The sequence below is a fragment of the Physeter macrocephalus genome, chromosome 21 (assembly GCF_002837175.3).
Source record: "Physeter macrocephalus isolate SW-GA chromosome 21, ASM283717v5, whole genome shotgun sequence".
Taxonomy (NCBI): Eukaryota; Metazoa; Chordata; class Mammalia; order Artiodactyla; family Physeteridae; genus Physeter; species Physeter macrocephalus.
The window spans coordinates 46,949,003-46,964,287 of NC_041234.1; the positions used below are offsets into that span (position 1 = coordinate 46,949,003).

Below are 15,285 nucleotides of genomic sequence, written 5' to 3' on the forward strand. Positions count from 1 at the left end.
AGAAAGGAAAGAAAGGAAGGAAGGGAAGAAAGAAGGAAAGAAAGGACAAAGACAGCCAACTCTTGGAGGGCCTGGAGGGAAACATCTACCCTGGGGACAGGTTGGTCTCAAGTGATGGCCAGCGTCATCCAGATTAGAAGGAATGGAAGAAATCAGATGTGTCTAGGGGGTGGATGAGGCTGGACTCCATTTCCCTCAGGCCCTGCAGGGCTGTCCAGAGTGGTGAGCACCATGTAAATCACCAGGTAAAGCAAGGCCAGCTTCGTGGATGTGTGATCTGGGCACTCACACAGGGCCCTAGGCTCAGAAAAGCCTCGCACTAGGTTTAATACTCTGGCCTCACCATCCTGAAATTCTTAATAATCTTTGAACAGGAGGCCCTCATTTTAATTTGGTGCTGGGCCAGTTCTCCTGGGAATCCTAAGTCTTAGAGCGATGGCCCTCCTCCTTACCTCCTGATGTCTACACTTTACACCCAAAGTCCATCCTGTACATGGTTCCTGAGTAGTGGCCCTAAAGCACGGCTCTGGTGCTACCAATCCTCCGCTTTGAGAACCTTCCATGCTTCCCTATTGCTGATAGCTTCACTCCAAACAACTCAGCCTCCAGAGACTTTAAAGACCCCACTTGGTCTGTTTTCTCAGGACACCTTCACGTAGACTCCCTCCTTCTGGACCCTGGCCCTCCTGGGCCTGCCTCGGTCCTTCCCCCGGGCCTTACTGTGCTGGGAAAGGCTGGGAAAGGTGCCCAGGCACCTGGGGAAGAATTCTTCCTTTCTGCCAGTGCACCAGCTCCCCAAGAGCAGAGGTTTTGGTCTGTTCCGTTCACTGCTGTGTTCACAGCATCCAGAAAAGTACCCAGTAGGTACTTACCAAGTAGCGGCTAAATGAATGACTGAATGAATGAATTTGAGGCTCTCCACAATCTGGCTTTAACATGCACTCCAGACCTGACTCATATGCATTTCAACCCAATGGAACAATTCCTTGTGATGCCCCTCTTCTAGTACTCAGGTTTTCAAATTTGAGCATTTTAAAGACCCAGATCAAAATGCCATTTCCTCAGTGAAGTCCCTTATACATCACAGCTGACAGCGACCTTTCCTTCAACTCTCTGTTGTTATTGAGATCTCTTTTTCTCTGTCTTTCCATCTCTCTCTTGGCTTAAACAACATAAATTTATATTCTCACAATTCTAGAGGTTGCAAGTCCAAATTAAGATGCCAGCACGGTTGGTTTCCGGTGAGAGCTCTTTTCCTGGCTTGCAGACAGCTGCCTTCTTGCTGTGCCCTCACATGGGGGTAGGTGGGGGTAATTAGAGAGACAGAGAGAGAGAGAGAATGCCCTCTGGTGAGACCTCTCTTAAGGCATTGGCCACTTTTTGTGATGTAGCAGGAGGAATCAAACAGACTTGGGATCAAATCTTTCTATCACTTACTAACTGTGATCTTGATAGCTCACTTGCCTCTCTGAACCTCAGTTCCTTCAACTATAAATTCCCCCTACCTCATAGGGTTGTACAATGAGTTAAATGAAACAGCTTAGTGCTAAGTGCATTCAATAAAAATAATGTTGTTATTAATAACAACAATAATAGCAAAATGTTTCAGAGGGTTTTCTAGTGTATGCACAACCACCCTATGAGGGAGACACTATTATTTTTATGCCCATTTTACAGATGGAGACACAGACTTAGAGGTTTAGGAAGCTGCTCAGGGTCACACAGCTAGCAAGTGGTGAGGCCACGTTGGAGAAGCCCAGTGGTCTGCCTCGGACTCCCTTCCTTTCCCGCTCTTCCCCCAGGGCTTCCTTGGGGCTGAGGCCCCCCACCTTAGGCAGCTGCCTTGTCAGCTCCAGAGCTCACCCCGGCCCAGACCAACTGAGAGGGACTGCATTTGTTCCGAATTACTGAAGATTTGTTTTGAAACGCAAATAATTGGTAATCAGAGGGGCCAGGTAGACAGTGATGCTTCTCTTTCTGTAAATGAAAGCCCTTGGCCCAGCTCACCCGAGGCATATTCTTTTCCTCTTTCTTTTTCTTGGCCCTGAGGAGGGCATGGTTATAGTGTGGTCTCAATGAGGTCTAAATAAAAGCAAACAAGGGCTAATTCAAAACCGACTGCCTTGCCACCCGCATCCTCCCCTTTGCTGCCTCTCTGCCTTCCTTTCCACCACCCTGGCCTTGGATTGGTGGTGGCCCAGTGATACTCCTGGGAGAATCTTAAGGGGTGCCATGAAACTCTCCTCTAACTCTCTAAACAAAATGAATTTGAACCTGATTTTAACTGAAAAATTAATCGAAACCATATCGTCCTTAACTGAGAAGAACCAGGGGAGAGGTGCCCAGAAAGTCCCCAGAGAACCAGGAATTATGGGACTGTGCACACAGGTGACATGGAGAATTGAGGTGATTTTCTAGATTATGAACCCCCAAACCACCTCCATCTCAGCTGGGCTGGGCACCACCGTCACCAATCCACCATCTACAGGGATTAATTCCTCAGCTTCTCTTCCCCACGCCAATGCCTCCATCCCCATTGAACACCAGGTACTGACAAGGTCACTCTCCTAGGTTCCATCAAGGGGGCAGAGCTCTCTTCTTTCAGTGGGTGAGGAGAAGGTAAGGGAGATCCAGAAACCAGTTTCATTTAGCTTAGCAATCCCCCTCCACGGAGTTCCTTTCTCTACCCAGTTCCAGATTAGGGTTGGCTATGAGAGGAAATCGCATAAGATCTGGAAGGCAGAAATGCGACAGCAGCCATTGAGCTCTGCAGGTTGATGTCGAGGCGCTGCTGAAGCTGACCCATTTCCTTCCCACTCTGCTAGCTCAGCTCACTGGCATGGGGGAGCAGTCGGTCCTAGAGCCCTTCCAGGTACCCAGATTTTCTTCAGTGAGTCCTGGGCCAGGATCACATGCAGCCAGCTTCTTCTGCAGCTCACTCACACAGATGAGGCTGGAGGTGGTGAGAGGCAGATGTAGGTCCTGATTTGTCCTCACTCTCTCCCACTTCACGTCCCATCTGTGGCCACCAGATGCAGAGGCCACAACCTTCCACAGGCTTCTTCATCCTCTCCCAAGATGGTGGAAACTCTAATCCTCATAATAAATGCCTTATTTCGGATCACTCCAAGTGCTTCTGCTCCCCTGATCAAACCTGAACAGATAACAGTGCTCAATAAATGTTATTTTATTAGTATTATTAGACTGGGAGTTTCACAGGCTGGGACCAGGTATTTGACATCTATGAGTGTACCAAGGGACCAACAGAGAAGCTATGAGCTGCTTCCTTGGTGTTTGCCGAACGGAAGGGAATTGAATCAGGCCTCTGGACAATTGGTCAGTACTTGCTTGTGAGCTAAGTCCTGGAGAGGGCAGGATGGACATGCAAATTAGATGTAGCTAATGTGCTCCAGCCCAAGTGGATAGAAAACAGTAACAAACATTCTACAGTGACTAATGGTCATTGATAATAAGGATAGGCAGCACCTGACCACACTGCATGTGTTACCCCGTTTACTGCTCACACTAGCTTCTGAGGTAGGAAGGAGATGTGAACATCAGATAGAGTGAGTAGCTTGCCCAAGTTCACAGAGAAGACAGTGCTGGGATTCCAATGGAAGAGCTCAGGCTCCAGAGCCTGTGTGGGGCTGTGAGTGCTGGGCCAGTCAGGCACTCCCGTAGTGAGGGAGCCCTGAAGAATCAGGAGCAAATTCTGCCCCAACACTGCCAAGTCTGAGGGCTCAGAGACTGATGAGGGAGAGCCCCGGGTGGGGGCAGGGACCAAAGGAGGTTTCTTCGTAGGATCATGAGGCTTGAGCTTGGTCTTGAAAACTAAAGAGGACTGAGCCAATTCCCCTTCACCCTGTCTATCCCATCTGTCATTGAGGTCTATGGATGTTTCCAATGGATGCCTTTGATCAACCCCCCTCTCCCATTCCAACCCTCCGGTACCTGTGAGACCACAGACCTTCCCCATCTCTGGCCTGGACCCTTGGCCCAGCCTCTTCCTCCCTGGCCTCCTGACCTCCAGTTTTACCTGTTGAAATACACAATGGCTTCAAAAGCTATCATTTACAAACTCAGCTCTGACCATGGCCTGCCTCCATGCCTCCACCACCCATTAGGGTCCCATGGGACAAAACAATAACTTTAAGATCGAAACATATAAACCCTGCTGATAGTCAACTGTTCTGGACCTATAAAAATGGCACATTCTTCTCATTCTTCTATTGGTAATACTAATAGCCATAGTTTATTAAGCCCCGACACTGGGTTAAAGCTACACACATGCCCCCAAACATATCATTCCCACAAGTTTTCCACTCTCTTCCCCCCCACCCCCACCATTGTCTGCCTGCCTCTTTGGGCCTTTTTCTTTCTTACTCTGTCTGCTTTGGTGTTTCCCTCTGTACCTTGGTTTCACTCTGTTGCTGCCTCTTACTGCTTCGCCTACTCTCTACCTCCCTCTGAAAATTTTCTCTCTGTCTCTACCTCTCTGATTCTCTATCTCTGTCTTCGTATCTAGCTATCTTTCTTATATGTCTGTCTTACTATTTCTCTCCTCTCCTTCACTCCCATTCTTGCCTTCTCTGTATTTTTCCCTTCCTCTGGCTGTATCTATATTCGTTTGCCCCCTTCCTCTTTTTTTTGTGTGTGAGCACGCATGCATGCACGTGTGTCTCCAGACCTGTTTCCTGACCTCCCAAGATTCTGGTATCTGTGAGGCCCACCTGAGGCTGAGGCCCACAGCTCCCCTGACTGGGAGCTGGGAGGACAGAACAGATGGAAGCAGGCATCTGGCTCAGGGGGCCCAGTCCTCAGGCCCAGGGCATTCTCGCAAAGGCAGTTCCAGGAGCTTGTGGCTTCCCCTGGGGCTGCGGTCTCATCCTGCCTGTAGCCAGGAAGGCAATTGGTGTAGATGGCAACCGCCCAGATGTAAAACCCAGCTGTGCAAATTAGCCTGAGGCCTGTAAGAAATTAGACTGGATCTAAAAGAGATCAGGCTGTGGAAAATGAAAAATGTTAGTTAAAAGAGAAAATTCCTACTCCCACCTCCAGGTCATAGATCACAGAAGAGAATCCTCAAGTCATGAGGACTTCAAGGGGCCATCTGGCTTGGCCGCACCTCAGAACAGGTCAGGCCCCAGCCAGCCAAGACGACTTCTGTCTTTCCATCTTTTCAAGAAGAATACAAGCCAGAGATTCTTCAGCTTTGTCTCCCAGTATCTTGTTCTGGGAATGAATCCCTGCACTGTGAAGAAGTTTGTGGAAGAGCTCAGACTCCTGGAGTCACTCATACTGGGGCCCAAATATGCACCTTCACCCCAAATTTCTCCCTCAGTCTTCCACATCTCACCACCCAGCACCACTATTCACCCAGATGCCCAGGCTTTGGCATCCTCTTTTCTTTCTCTTTCCCCCATCCAAGGAATCAACAGTCCCGAAAGCTCTGACTCCCAGCTGACTCCTTGCATAACCATCACACTTACCCCCATGGGCCCAAAGTCCCCATCATGTCTATCTGGACAGTGCACCCATCCTCTCTGGGCTCCCTGCCTCCACTCTTCTCCCGTATGCTCCATTCTCCAGAGAAGCTGGGTCATGTCATTCAGATCATGTCATTCCTCTGCTCAAAACCCTCCTTTTGCTTCTCATCACACCAAACCCCAAGTATTCCCTGTGGCCAATGAAAACCTCTGTCATCTAACTGCAGTTCCCTACCTCCTTACCCACTTTGCTCTAGCCATGGTGCTCCCTTGCTTTGCACTGAACATACCAAGCTCATTACCTCCTCAGGAACTTTGCCCCTGCACTCCCCTCTGCTTAGAATGTTCTTCCCCTAGACCTCCACATGGTGTCCTCCCCTGCTTCATTGCAATCTCTACTCAAAGGTCACCTCCTCCAATAGGCCTGCTCTAACCATCCTAGCTAAAACAGCACCTGCCTCAGCTCTACCCCCAACAGCACTCTCTAGTCCACAGCCCTCCTGTATTTTTCATCAAACCACTTATCACTGCTTGGCATTATATTTTCTATTTATTTGATGATTGGCTGTCTTCATCACTGTGTGCCCCGTGCCTAGAACAGTGCTTAGCACTTGATAGGTACTCAGTGGTGGTTGAATGGATGAATGAAATCCTGTTGCTTATAAGCTGTGTGACTTTGGGCAAATTACTTAACTCTTCTGAGTTGTAGTTTTCTCATCTTTAAAATGGGAAGAATTACATCTACCTGGTGAGCTGTTGTGAAGAGTAAATGAGGTAGATATAATGATCACAGTGCATGGCACTAGAAATTAGTGATTATTGAAATAGCCAATACAGTTTCTACCTGATTTTTATGGTTCTGTCCTCAGTGGAAGCAGAGAACAGCTACTCACCCCATCTAGGTTGAATAACCCCAATCCTCTTCATTTGTGTGATGTGGTGGTACAGGAGGCAAGGGATGAGTGAAAGCAGTGATAAAGGAACATGGCAATAAGCTGCTTGCTTCTCAGAATCCACCCAGGGCAGGAGTGAGCCTCAGAGACTTTACATCAACTCTTAAATATGCTAAAAGAGCTAAAGAAAATCATGGTTGGAGGATTAAAGGATACCAAGAAAATGATATATGAATGAGAATATCAATAAAGAGACAGAAATTATAAAAGTAGAGATTCTGGAGCTGAAAACTACAATAAATGAAGTGAATGTAAGCCACAGATGTCCCCTTTTCTCTACTGAGGGGCCATAGGACAGGTGGACAGGGTCTCTGAGTTAGAGTTGTAAATCCCATGAGTTTCCAGGAGGAGGCATTTCATTGCCATTAAGAGGCTTTGGAGTCGGACAGACCTGGGTCAAATTCCAGCTTTAGTGCATAACTTTGGGCAGTGGCTTACCCTCCCTGGCCTCAGCAATGATGATTCTAGTAGTCTGCCAGGAGGAAGAAATGAGATAGTACATGCAAAGCCCTACTTAGCACATACTTAGGCCAGTGCCTGGCATGTGGTCAGCACTCCCTAAATGATAGCTATTATTACAAGTATTATCAGGATCTCATCCATCCCAAATCTCTAGGCAGCTCTGCATTCCAACAATTTTCTAGAGGTCTGGCTCAAAACTTTTAAACCATCCCACCCACCTGCCAGGAAACAACTCTAGCTTCAGACTAGCTCCAGCACATGGAAGTTTTGTCCTGCACAAAGCAAAAGGGCACTAGCTTTCCCTATGGTCAGGAAGATCCAGGCTGGAGACACTGTCCCCACTGTCAGGTACATATGGGCAAGAAGTAAAGATCCAAGTGACATTGGTAAAATGGAAGAATAGGCTGTTCCAAACACCCATCCCTCCACAGAAAAATCAAAAGGCACACAGAAACTGTCAGTATATAGCAACAAAGCAAACACTGAATGAAGAAAAAGTCCACTTTAAAATGCTTCTGATTTTCAAGGAACTCTCTGTCAAAACACTAGCTGAACATAAAGTCAAGGAACAGATATTTCAGTGACCACCCATGATAAGAAATATGATCTTTGCAAAAATAGTTGGAAAAGTCACTAAACAAATGGATGACTGTAAACCAACAATTAAGAACAGCAACCACTGAGGAAGATGGAGAATCTGATATCCAGGGTTACAACATTATCATATTCAAATGTCCACTTTTCACGAAAAATCACAAAATGCATAAAAAGAAAAGGAAAGTATGGTCCATCCAAAGGAAAAATATGAGGATGCTCTGACATTGGACTTACTAGACAAAGACTTTAATTCAACTGTCTTAAATATGCCCAAAGCACTAATGGAAACCATGAGCAAAGAACTAAAGGAAGCCAGGAAAATGATGTATGAACAAAATGAGAATATCAATAAAGAAATAGAAATTATAAAAAGAAACCAATAGAAATTCAGCACTAGAAAAGTATAATAACTGAAATTTCAAATTCACTAGGTGGGGGTGTGGGTTCAGCAACAGATTTAAGCAGGCAAAAAAAGAAGAGTGAGTTTGAAGACAGGACAATTGAAATTATCCAGTCTGAGTAGCAGAAAGAAAAAAAATAGACAAGTGAACAGAGCCTAAGAGATTTGTGGGACACCATCAAGCAGAGCAGCATAAATGCTATGGGAGCCCCAGAAGGAGAAGAGAGAGAAAAAGGGACAGAAAGAATGTTTAAGGAAATAATGGCTGAAAACATGCCAAACTTGATGAAAGATTCAAGTCTACACATCCAAGAAGCTCAATGAACCCCAAACTGGTGAAGGCCTAAGACAAAGCTCTTAAAGGCAGCAAGAGAGAAGTGAATCACACATATAAGAGATCCTCAATAAGATTATCAATCAATTTCTTATCAGAAACCATAGAGACCAGAAGTCAGTGAGGTGATATACTTTAAAAAGAATACTATGAACAACTGTACACCAACAAATTAGATACTCTAAAGGAAATGGACAAATTCTTAGAAATACACAAATTATAAAAATTCACTGAAGAAAAAATTTTTAAATCTCAACAGCCCTATAACAAGTAAAGAGATAGAATCAGTCATTTGTTTAAAAAACAAAACAAAACAAAACCCTTCCAACAAAGAAAAATACAGGACCGCTTAGTTTCACTGGTGAATTCTACCAAACATTTAAAAAAGATTTAACACCAACACTTCTAAAATTCTTCCCAAAATTGAAGAGAAAGGAACACTTACCAACTCATTCTATGAGGCCAGCATTACTCTGATACCAAAGCCAGATCACAAGAAAATTACATCACTTTACATCATTACATTACTTCACAAGAAATCATTAATTACATTACATCATTACATCACAAGAAAATCACTAATACCATATAAATACACAAAAATTCCTTAGTAAACTACTAGCAAACTAAATCCTGCAACATATAAGGATTCTACACCATGACCAAGAGAGATTTACCTGAGAAATGCAAAAATGATTCAACATAAGAAAATCAATCAATGTAATACACCATAATTATAGAATGAAGTAAAAAAAAGAGAGAGATAATCTCATTTGATGCAGAAAAAGCATTTGATGAAAGCCAAGCCCCTTTCATGACAAGAATGTTCAGAAAATTAGAATAAGAAGGGAATTTTCTCAGCCTGATAAAGCCACATATGAAAAACCCACAGCTAACATCATACTCAATGGTGAAAGACTGAAAGCTTTCCCCCTAAGATCAGGAACAAGACAGGATGCTTGCTTTTACCACTGTTAATCTACACTGTACTGGAAGTTCTAGCCAGAGCAACTAGGCAAGAAAAAGAAGTAAAAGCTATCCAAATTTGAAAGAAAGAAGTAAAACTATCTTTATTCATAGGTAACATGATCTTATACATAGAAAATTCCAAAGAATCCACAAAAAATCTACTAGACATAGTAAACAAATACTACCCAAAGCAATCTACAGCTTCAATGCATTTTCTATCAAATTCCAGTGATTGGGGGGCAAAAATCAAAAAGCCAATCCTCAAAAAATTCATATGGAATTGTGAGGGACCCCATGTAGCCAAACAATATTGAAAAAGAAGAACAAAGTTAGAGGACTCACATTTCCCAATTTTGAAACTTACTCCAAAGTTACACTAACATCCAGGCTGGGGAGGCAGCATCTCAGACTGGGCAAGGACCAGGGTGACTGTCTCTTTCAGAGGGGACTGTCAGCACCTCAACATTTTCTCACTCTTTCTATGATGATGCTGGCAGCAGCCTTGCTTCCAACTGGGGACATCTACTGTTTCACATTTTTATGAGGAAAGAATGAAATGGCCACAGAGAAATTCAGAGAAGCAGGTTGGAGTCAGGGCTTGGCAAGGTGATGAAGAAGGGCAGGAGTCTCTGCTCTGTGAGACTTTCCCAACCCCCCGCACTCCAAAGGCTATGGTCATGGGATAGGGGAATGCCACAACCAGAAGGGCTCTTAGAGACCAAAGTCCACTCAACTCCATTTTACAGATAGGGAGACTGAAGCCTGGAAATGGGAAGGGAGTCACCCAAATTCACACAACGGTTGAACTCAGTGAATAGTAGGACTACTGGGCTGGAAGACTTCTTAAATGTTCCCTAGCTTTCCTAGCACCCCCCAATTTAATGAAGACATGCTCTCAATAGCATTCCCAATGGCAGGTGATTGTCAGGCTGTGGTTTAAACACCTGCAAAACCAAGGGGGGTCACTACCTCCCAAGGCTGACCTGTGTTTCTGGCCTCCTGAGGACAAGTGGGCTGATTGAGAAAGTTCCCTCCTGTTCAGCGAGCCCTGAATGACCATGGTAAGGCCCATCTCATGTTAAGCCTCCAGAGAGACCTGGGGAAGTCTCGCCTCCCACCAGGTCTCACCTTACTCCCCTCTCTCTCTCATCTGAGCACCTCCCCATTTTGCCTGTGCCTGGGATTTTGTTCCAGCAAAGAAGCAAAGGGTCTCTGTTTCCAGGAGCTGGCTCAACATATACTTTCTGAGCACCACTAACCTCTAAATGCAGCCGAATGGCTTTCCTCCCAAATCCCTCTTTGTGCGGAGACCAGAAGTGGGAAATTTTCAGGGTCCTTTGGGGTATTTGAAGGGCCTTCATCCAGGGTGGCCTGAATGCTGTCAGTCTGAACTCACACACCCACACCTGAGCTTGCAGGAAAAGGTGATCCAAAGCCCCTGGGGCTCTGGAAATTGTCATCACCTCCAGGGCCTACCTTTGCTTGGGGAAGAGCTCCTCTCTAACTCTCCCCCTGCCCCAGCTCTGGCAGCCTGATGTCCCACTTTTTCTGCCCACCCCACCCCACCCCCACCGACACTTCAATAACAAGACCCATTGTCTATGGTAGTCTCAACTTCTTCTCCATTTTACAGGTGGGAAAATTGAGACTCTCAGCGAGGTTGGGCTGCTGCAGATTGTGGGTTCAGCACTTGGAGCCTCCCAGGAGCCTGTGGTAATGCTGTTCTCACTCACCCCAACCCTCCTGAGTGCTTGGCCTGACCTACTTGCACACTCTGGGCAGACCTTGTCTCACCTGACTCTGACATGCTCAGGGCTGGGAAAGGCCTAGAGAAGGCTCAAAGCCTGGACCCCAGGAAGGCACTGCTGATGGTGGGCCTAGTGACTATCACCATTATTAGCAGTTGGCTTTCCTGCCCATGCACATTTGCCCATAGCCCTATGTGCACACCATGAGAGTGACACCAGCACCAAGTGGCACACTGGGATCCACCCCAGCCCAGCCCAGCCTTCCCAGGTCACCACTGCCCCTGCAGGACCCCACTGATGCTAAATCTGCCTCTGTGCTTGGCAGGAAGCTGGCCTTTACCTCCAGTCCACTCCTCTTGCCCTGTCCTGCTCTTTCTCTTCTATCTCCCTTCTTTGCTCGTGGAACTTACTTATAAATCCTGAAAACCCAAACCCCCATAAATTCTCAATTCATTTTGCAGATATTTCCTGTGTTGGGGTTTTCGGCAGCATCTGCTGGTTTGAAGTTCCCTCTTTATTTGTCCTGGGGGCACCATTACTCTCAACTTTAGCAGTTTTCCTGCTCTGTAGTCTTTGCCAGACTCCATCAGAGGAAGAGAAAATTGGTGAAAGAATAATTATTATTATTGTTATAAATATATATTTCATTTTGGTTTCATTTTTTTCCCTCTAGGCCTTGATGAGAATCTCAGGCAGAGGCTGGCAAGGGGGTGGCTTCTTCATGGACCTCAGGGCAATGGCCTTGCCCTGTCAGAGCCTGGCACTTTGCCCTCCTGATAAAGGCATCTGCCAAAAGGCCATTCTTTGCTATTCTACCCAAATTTACCCAGTTCTCCAGCAGCTTTCTTCCCACGAAAACTCCTGACTCAAGTTACCAAGTCTCCAGGAAGCCTCATTAAGCAAGAAGCAAAGCACCTATGGCATATGAGACATTTTCAAATGCATAGGCATGACTATTTCTCACCATGTCCATATAAGGCAGTCATTTTTTGGCCCCATTTTACAGAGGAGGAGACTGAGGTTCTGAGAGGAGAAGACAGTGGTTCAAGGTGATCCAACTAGCAAATAGAAAAGCTGGGATTTAAATCCACTTCTGACTGGCCCCAAAGCCAATCAATATTCGTTCCACTGGACTACACTCTCTCTCCTCCTCCAAGCTCCTGAACGACATCCTTTATGAACTCCAGTATCTCACACTTGGAACCAAGTTGCCTTGTCTTGCTCTATACTTGTTTCAGGAATCCATATGACTATATAGATTCTCAGAATTTGAGAACCTTAGAGATCAATTCGTTTAAGGACTTAATACTACAGAAAGGAAAACTGAGGCCCAGAGAGGGCATGTACCTAGTACACAACATATTAGTGGTTTTCTTCATGAAATATAAGCCCATTTAGAACAGGAACCATACTTCCCCTTACATTTCTTATACACGTCTCTCTCTGACCCCCAACACACACACAGATATACTTGCACACAACACTGGACACAATATTCAGCACAGATAAAATAAACTGTGACTTGTTCAGTGACACTGACTACTGGGTGCCAGTTAATCTTACTTAACTGTTAGAGTAACCCTGTGTGGTCCAATTTCTGGCTGAGATCACAGAGGCCCAAAGATAGGAAGTGGCTTGTCCCAGGTCACATAGTAAGGAAACGGCCAAGGCAGGATTAGAACTCACAGTCTGACAGACTGTGAGCCCAGGCTCTTGCCATTGTTCCACACAGCCTGGCTTTAGCAACAGAACAACAACCACTGTAGCTAACATTTATTGAATGAGTACTTTGTGTGAAGGGCTACAGTAAGTGCTTTATATGAGTAGTGTGATTTCATCTTTACAATAACCCCATGAAGCTTCCTCATCTTACAGATGAGAAAACTGGGGCCTAGAAAACCTGAGAAACTTCCCCAAAGCCAAAAAACTAGTGAGTGGCTGAGCCAAACTGATTCGTTCCCAGAGTGCTCTCCACATTCTATAGGAGATCCTCCTTATCTGCAGATAATCGATACCAGGGGCGGGGGGGAAATTCCACTTAAAGTGAATCTGTTTCATTTCAAGCAAATCGTAAAAAAATTATTTGAATTTATCACCAAAAACGGAACAAACAATTATGAAAAGCAGTTTATGTTTCACAAATTGAGGCTGAAATTGCAGTTTTGTTCCAGTTCTTAGGGCTAGCAAAGAATGACTCAAGCACTAGTTGCTTTATGGAGTGATTTTTCTGACAAAATGGAATGACAGCACGGCATGACATTTTTACTTTGCTTTTTATAGCATGATCATAAAGAAGATCATTTTATAAAAAAAATAGTAATCCGAGGACTTTGTTTTCCCCAAGGACATCTCTTAATAATTTGAGTCAAATCATTATTCTTTGAAGCCTGTATCTTGTTCTCATCCTTGTGGACTTGCTCTTCTTCAACTATTAACTGATTGAATTCTGCCCAGTTTTCATGTGTCCGTGGCTTTTCTGAGATTCTGGCAGTCTTCCAATATCACTTTTGTTGACTTCATGGACTCCTAAATCCTTTCTCATATTTGCAGTTTCACTTTGTAAAATTATTGGCATTGTATCTGCTCTTTACCCTCTGATGTTAATAACAATCAGAAAAGACTGATCTTAGATGTTGGTGTCAACCTGGGAAGGAGGCCAGAGTAATTTTATAATTGGCCAGTTCCTTAGTGAATATCTTCATGGTCTTTTGCTTTGCTACCAAACCTTCTGACTGCAGGGACATGGAGAATGAATACTTGGATAATAAAGACCCCTTGTACTACCTCAGTGAGCTCTTAACAATGAACAAGTAATTAGTAATCAGTAAGCACAGCAAATAGGGAAGCACTGGATTTATATCTCAGCTCTGTCGCTTCCTAGATGTGTTACTTTAGGCAAGTTACTCTGTTATTTCATCTCAGTAAGCCTTAGTCTCCTCTTCCGTATGATGGAAATGTGGTAGTATTTTAGAGCCCTTCCTTCCACCTCAAATAAGTAAGCTAATCCAATCACAGCTTTCCTTTCCCTTTGCTAGTGATTGGTTCAAGAATGAACACGTGGCCCAATCCTGGCTGAGGAGACATGAGGGGACGTCTACCCAGGGACCTCGGGGAAAGATTTCCTTCCTCCTAAGGAGACAAAGAGAGAGTTTTTCTTTTCCTCCAGGTGATGGTATGCCTGGAAGTGATGTTTCAAACTGCCTTACACAGCAGTTTTTCTGAGGATGGCAGAACCAAGAGATGAAAAGATCCTAGTTCCCTGCGGACATTGTTGAGCCATTGATTTTGCCATGCCTGAAACCAGCTCTACCTGTGGACATCCTGTTATTTGAGATAATATACTTCCTAATTGTCTAAGCCAGTTTGATAATGGTTTCTTTTACTTGCCACTTAAAGGAATCCAAATTGGAAAAGCAGAAATAAAATTGTCACTATTTGCGGATGACATGATACTATACATAGAAAATCCTAAAGACACCACCAGAAAACCACTAGAGGTCATCAATGAATTTGATAAAGTTGCAGGATACAAAATTAACACACAGAAATCTGTTGCACTTCTATACACTAACAACAAAAGAACAGAAAGAGAAATTAAAGAAACAATCACAGTTACCATTGCACCAAAAAGAATAAAATACTTAGGAATAAACCTTCCTAAGGAGACAAAAGACCTGTATGCAAAAAACTATAAGACACTGATGAAAGAAATTAAGGACGATACAAACAGATGGAGAGATATACCATGTTCTTGGATTAGAAGAATCAACATTGTGAAAATAGCTATACTACCCAAAGCAATCTACAGATTCATGCATTCCCTATCAAACTACCAATGGCATTTTTCACAGAACTAGAACAAAAAATTTGTCTCTTCAATAAATGATGCTGGGAAAACTGGACAGCTACATGTAAAAAAAATGAAATTAGAATATTATTTAACACCATTCACAAAAATAAACTCAAAATGGATTAAAGACCTAAATGTAAGACCAGATACTGTAAAACTCTTAGAGAAAATCATAGGCAGAACACTCTTTGACGTAAATTGCAGCAAAATCTTTTTCAAGCCATCTCCTAGAGTAATGGAAATAAAAACAAAAATAAGCAAATGGGACCTAATTAAACTCAAAAGCTTTTTCACAGCAAAGGAAACCATAGACAAAATGAAAAGACAACCCACAGAATGGGAGAAAATATTTGCAAACAATGCGACTGACAAGGGATTAGTCTCCAAAATTTACAAACAGCTCATGCAGCTTGGTATCATTTATATGTGGAACCAAAAAAAAAGTGATACAAATGAACTTATTTACAAAACAGAAACAGACTCACA

General features: G+C 44.2%; 1 long non-coding RNA gene across 2 annotated transcripts in view; it reads left to right on the forward strand.

The window, feature by feature from the left end:
- LOC112062360 (uncharacterized) overlaps positions 1-14,622 on the forward strand; it is a 40,648-nt gene extending 26,026 nt beyond the window's left edge. For both annotated transcript variants that reach the window (XR_002890682.2, XR_008616384.1), the window contains exons 2-3: positions 10,835-10,914; positions 13,985-14,622. This is a non-coding gene — a long non-coding RNA (uncharacterized lncRNA). The remainder of the gene's footprint in view (positions 1-10,834; positions 10,915-13,984) is intronic.
- Positions 14,623-15,285: the final 663 nt, after the last annotated feature.